The sequence below is a fragment of the Photinus pyralis genome, unplaced genomic scaffold (genome assembly GCF_008802855.1).
Source record: "Photinus pyralis isolate 1611_PpyrPB1 unplaced genomic scaffold, Ppyr1.3 Ppyr1.4_LG6, whole genome shotgun sequence".
NCBI lineage: Eukaryota > Metazoa > Arthropoda > Insecta > Coleoptera > Lampyridae > Photinus > Photinus pyralis.
Window position 1 is genome coordinate 17702280 of NW_022170663.1, and position 6522 is coordinate 17708801.

A 6522-nucleotide genomic window follows, 5' to 3' on the forward strand; every position below is an offset into this window, starting at 1 on the left:
CTCGAAACCAACAGAATCTCGGGAGAGCGTTTCTCTGATTAGTTATCTGTGGCAGCGGTTCTGCAACCGTTACGCATTCTTGTCCAGTGGCAAGACCGCATTCGCTTGGTGGCGCTCGAGTACAGTGTTTATCTCTTCAAAAAATATTTTTCCGAAAGTATTCGGAACTCCTTCACTTTCTAAGCAGCGTTAGACTGAGCGACCCCTGAATTTGGGACACGCTTTACAATATACCTTATCCGCAGTCATGAAAATTATGTGATTATCTTTTTCTTAGACAATACGTCCCAACCAAGTTTTTCCACTAGTAACAAAACCATAAATAGAGCAAGATTTTCTTCCATTGGCATAAATTGAGAGAAAAATTTTGCACCAAGTTATTCCCAATTTTCGGATGTACATACCTTCGACATCTGTAGATATTTGAAGGAAATCCGAAGAATGTCGACCGAATTTTAAATATAAAAACTAATAGGTATTGCAGTTTGGAATTACGTCGTACTAGCAAATGGGAAACATTAGGGCCGAACTGAAATGAAATTTAGAAAAGCTGTTTATTCGATCCTCGCTGTCGCAACGTCGAAATTACGCTAATAAATCGCGAAAACTTTTAAATTGCAGCTGCACTACCGGCGACGAATGGATTTCGTAATGCAAAATAGAAAATCAACTCACCGATTAGGACTGAAGTCTAATTAAGGACGAGAAGTTCTTGAGGTCGGGTACCTGAAACAATTAACAATTACATGATGCTGCTTGCATAAAGGTTCAAACTAAAATTAGCATTTCACACGGGATGTTATTTAATGATATTAATGTAGCTTTGAAGCAGTACACTGTGTATTCATAACAATGTCCTTAATTATATAATTTCGACGGATATCATTCGCATAAAGGAATAGTGCAGATGTTCAAATAGATTACACTATGATAAATAGGTAGATGGGCGCATTGTGCTTAGAAGGAGATTTCTTGAAGTGTATACCTAGTTGGCACAGACATTTCTGCCATAGGATATTTTGCACACAAACGTTGAGTTCGTTCCCAATTTCCCATTACAGAACCAAGCCATTGATGGGGGTATAATGTAACTTCAATTACGGTAGCTCTAAATACACCAAGTATTGTTGCGTAAACTATATGGGGGGTGTGGTTTATTTAGATTGAAACAATACCGGTCACCTTGTAGTGTAAAAACACGTGTGGTTAACGTAATATCGGAAATGGTAGTCGGAACATCCTGTATATAACATAATTCAAGTAATTTCAAATAAACACTGAATTGGAAAAATTTGTTGAATTGTCATTTTAATGTTAGTTGTTTCATTGCAATTGGTTAATTCATTTAATTTTAATTGTTGTATTCAGTTCGTATGATAAATTTATAACGGGAAACTTAAGGGACCATTAAATGGAAGTTTTTACGCGAGTTTAAAGTTTTACCTAGTCAGGTGTTGTTAAAAAGTTGTTATAGGACAAGAATTATTTGGTTTTTCGACAAACAACGTCACGTACAAGATAAGCAATGCAGGTGGTTATCAGTTCTGGTGGCGTATATGGAAATACCGAGTGTCGTCTGGAATAACGATGTTGAGTGTTTGTTTAAATAGGAAGAATTAATAGTAGACATGACTGTCTCGAGTTGCAGTTGTGCCTAGTTAACAAGTATACCAAGGCCCCTCAGGCATTCAGCCATTTAATAATTACCGAGGCATGGGACTCGGGTTTTTCGGTTCTGTTCTTTGTTCAGCCTGTTCGTTCGAAGAGAGCTCTTTTCTTGCGACAGCGTTGGCTACATTAAAGGTAAGATTTTCAGTTTTTATTATTGTTACTTGTACCTTCAATATCGATGCGATTTTTTTACCCGTTACTTTATATTTTTGCAAATTGAAGTAACTTTCTCAACGAAGTAGTTTTGCGATATGTTAATATTTTCTATTAATAGCTCTAGGTGTTGACAGACTCGTCATGATGATCAATGAAGAGTTATTGTTTGCAAAAACGCATCCTTCGGATGGGAAACTACCCTCTCGTGCGAGTATCAGGCCTACAAGTGAGCTTTGAACTACAGTTAGATGTCGCAAGTCCTGTATGTGCCCATAATCTTCTCACACATTAAAAAATAAAATGTGTCATTTTTCAAAAACTACAGTGGTTATACAGGGTGTTTCGAAATTCGCGCACACGGACTATGGGATGGTGTTATACGACAAAAACTGAACAAAAAGTTCCTCTACCAGTTTTCCATCAGACCGCTATTTTTCGAACTACCGCGGTTTTAAAAATCTCCGCCCCCCTTACGCTGCGCCACTGGTTAAACTTAATAATAACACATTTTTAAAAACAAAAGAAAGTTCAAAATAAACTATAATTATGACCAGTACGTAATTACAACAGTTCTTCAAAATGTCCGCCGTCTGCTAGTAAACAAGCTTTAGCACGTCGAAAAAAAAGTGCCGGTCTGATAAAAAAAACTGGTAGAGGAACTTTTTATTCAGTTTTCGTTGTATAACACCAACCCACAGTCCGTGTGCGCGAATTTCGAAACACCCTCTTGAAGGTTAAGTTAACGGATCGGCGCCGACACTTCCGAACCGTCGTTTCAGCTTCACCACATTTCCCTATTAAGTTCACATTTAGAGAGTGGATGTATTTTTACAATAATACCGAGTGTTCATGAATAAATAAATTAAAAATTGTATCATTTCTATTGGGAACAACCAATTTTATTATTGATATGGCCATGCGGATGTTTATTTGCCTTCGCCAATTGCAATAACGATAAGACACCCTGTATGTGCATTTACTTTTACCGTGCAAGTGTAATTTCGATCATGTTATTCGTATTTGGAGTCATTGTTTTTTGTTTAGAATTATTTATTTATTAAACTTATTTATATTACATTATTTACTATGATATGTAACTTTTGTTTAAATAATGACTTTGTTTATTTTATGTATTTAATTGTAAAGAAATTACATGGTAAAAGATTAAGTTTATTGTTATTATACAAGTTATCTCCGGTCGTTTGCGATAAACTAATTAGTTTCAAGATAAGCACGCGTTATTGCGGCCGCAGTATAACTTAGCCGTTTGTTTTGGTGTATTTCCGTATTTCAGCGTTTATGTCCATCGCCAACCGGCCAATACTATAATTGTAATTACAACGAAGTTATTGACCTCTAAATCGAGATTCGAGTACTATAATTGAAATCGAAAAGTTTCGATCCAATATCGCCTGACGGTTTCCGTTTGTGCGGCACTTACTGTAAATCGCAGTTACGACTGGAGATTTTGAATTATTGACTCTTGTAATTAATTGTTCAATCGATCGCTTGTTGCGTAGTATGTGCTATTCTGGTCCTGGGTGTCTGTTTTTCTTTCAAAATCATTTGATTGTTTTATATTAAATAAATTTCTTCATCTGTAAATGGTTGGTTTTAATCGAGCCCACATTACGCCCTAGATAAGAGTAGTGTCCTTGTTAAATTTCTCTATGGCGCCCAGAATTGCATCAGGTGATTTAAGGCCGTTAAGGCTGCTGAATCTTTTCAAATTTACGTCAATATCGAGAGTGTCATCGTGGCGGAGGGTGGGCATGCCTTACAAAAAGTATATTACCTATTTCTTTTAAAGTTAGTACGTTAGGATTGAGCTCGGGCAGGTGGGTGGTTTAGTAACAGTTTACCATTGCATCTAGCAATATGCACCAGTGACTGTCAAAGTGCATTAAGCAGGGAATGGTCAGCCTACCTGACTGAAGGCTACGAGGAGGCTGTAGAAATGTCTATCGTCCGTCCGTCCCGTACCGATCCAGTGCGCCCCCCCCCCCCTTGGGACGCGCTTGTAACCAGGGTGCACCATAAACAAGGTCACTCTGTAATTATACCACCGGGGAAAATCCCAACTTGCAATTGCTTTCTAATTCTAATTTAGTATTGCGATGTATTCCGGCGCGTTATTATTGCCAGTGTTTTATTACTACCTCAAACATGTATGGTGTTAAATTTTGTTAAATAAAGCAAAAAAATTAAAAAAAAACCTTCCCATTCACTTGGCTGGCTAATGTATTGCACTTTAAATGTAGACACCCTTAAATTAACAGAACTTCCAAAATTAGTAAAAAACTATGAGTAGGTGTTAAGTGACAAAAACACAGTGCAGTCTATATCTCATCTTTCCATCTTTAATAGCGATCGTGTATATGTGTAGGTACACAACCTTTTTTGTTTTGCTTGAACACTTTGCTTCTTTTGTAAAATTTGCAATGCATAATTTGTCATTTTTTAACAGTAGATTTGCAAATATGGCATTTCTCTCTTTTTCTCTATCGCTCCCTTTCTGTTCAAAAGAAATAATTAAACTAATTCAATAAAATACGAGAAACCGCAAAAATAATCGACTAATTTTTGGTACCTCAAGGCTATCTTCAAAACTATTCATCCGATTTTGATAAAAGTTGAAATATGAAATTGAGGCAAAATAAAATTTCGAGTGCAAAGCCCTTTGGCATCCCACCGCTAGATTCTAAAGCATTCATTCGTCGGGGAAATCCCAAAGCACGATCTTGCATCATAAAACAAGGTCACTTGCAATCTCACGAAGCCATGACCTGGCACCGTGCACCAAGGCCACCGCAGGAGAGGAAGTGCCCTATTCTGCTCTCGTTCATTTACTTCACTGGCTTCAGATGAACGGTAAAAAAAGTACATGTAAGCACAATAAGAAAAAGTAAAACGAAATTCAGGAAGTATGGGGAATTACAAGGGAACGTTGGAGAAGTACAAAGCAGCTCAGATAAGGTCCTGGGCTGCAATGTTTTATTCTCAATTTTTGAGTGAGAAAAGCAAGTTCCTGTCCACTTGGCAGATATGAGATAAGGGATCGAAAATTGAGAAATTGAAATGCAGTGAACCATTTTTGTGCTTCCACTTGTCTTCCTAGCTTCAGAAACCTTGTTTTTAGCAAGAAGAAGTACCAGCTCAGACAGTTATTGCAGATTATATTCAGGACATTTATCATAACGCCCGTTAGAAATACTTTGAAATTTAGATGCGCCGTTTGAATATTGATCGCAATGGAAGAATTAGGTCGCATTTAGAGAAACCGAACCAGATTAATTTATATCCGTAAATTTATGTAAACATTTTGATTGAAAATGATTTGCGTCCAAAAATATACTATCCGTTTAAAATTGACGAGGGCTCCGCCACAAATGGGAATCAAGAAGACGGAGAAGGAAGAAAGACAAAGCAGAAAAGCCACAATTAATCACTTATTTCTTAATGGATTCAGTAACACCGAGGCAAAAAAAATTTAATTTCGCAGACCATTTCGAAATAGTTCAGCGCATTTCATTGTCTCTTTTTTCGATCGCCGCGTATTTCACTTACATTTCAACCGAACGAGTTTGAGGGAAATTTCCGTTAAAAGTAGCTTATTCACTAAAAGGCATTTCCTGTTTTACTATTATGGCACCGGAATGGCATTTCGCCAGCATTCTTTCCTTGAACTTGAATACCGGCATTCCTCTTAAACTCTAAACTTTTTTAAATCCGCGCGGAACGTCCGTCGCGTCGATCTCTTCTTAATCAAATACCGAACATCTACTTTTAATCTTGCGCATTTTCGACAGACACTTTGGTTAGAAGAGGGTTTTAGATTCGACAGCTTTTCTAGTTTATTGAAAATTCCTCTTTCCTAATTGAAGAATAATCGAGTCGATGTGCTGTCTTATAGCAACATATATTAAACGCCCTTAGTGGGATTTATTGGACACTCTTCGAAGCTTTTTGCGATGGTCGTCGCGTTGGAAGATTTCTAAAATTTGATAATTCGCCCACGTAATCGCCTCCGTCAGCGTCACTAGATTGAAATCGCAAACTTTCAGCATCGAAACGAGCCAATTAAATTTTTTTTTTGGTAGCTATACGCTTTTAGTTCGAAAAGCCACTTAACGTTGAAAAAGTCGTACCGTACCTAAAGGTAGGTAATAAAGCTAAAACACAAATGCGACGTATTTAATCATAGCCTGTCTAGTATATTTCTTTTATATGTGGTTAGTGCCTAACTTTTCGCACAGCACTTAATTTGTGACCTTTTTTTCGTTTTAACGCTTTTCGGAGTTGATAGATTGATCATTGCCGTGCTAATAAGATCTCGGCCTGAGGAAATTTAATCTGCTATTTTCTTAACGTTTCTCTTCTCTATAATTGTAGGTTTTTTTAAGGATGCATTTATACAATCTAAATAGAAAACATTTAGTTCCTAAATTACATAATGAACTAGAACTCGATAATAATGTATACCATTAGTTAAGTAGCAACGCCCACTAATAGATTTGTATACCTACGATTTATGTTTGACACATCATTTACGCAACTTCAACATTTTTTAGGCAGACTTGTGACGTTATTTTCTTTACCGTGTAATCTTTGCTTTGGCTTATATTTGAATTACTATGTGGAATCCTTCTCGAATAACATTATGCGAACTCTTACCTTTATATAGCAATCCTTACG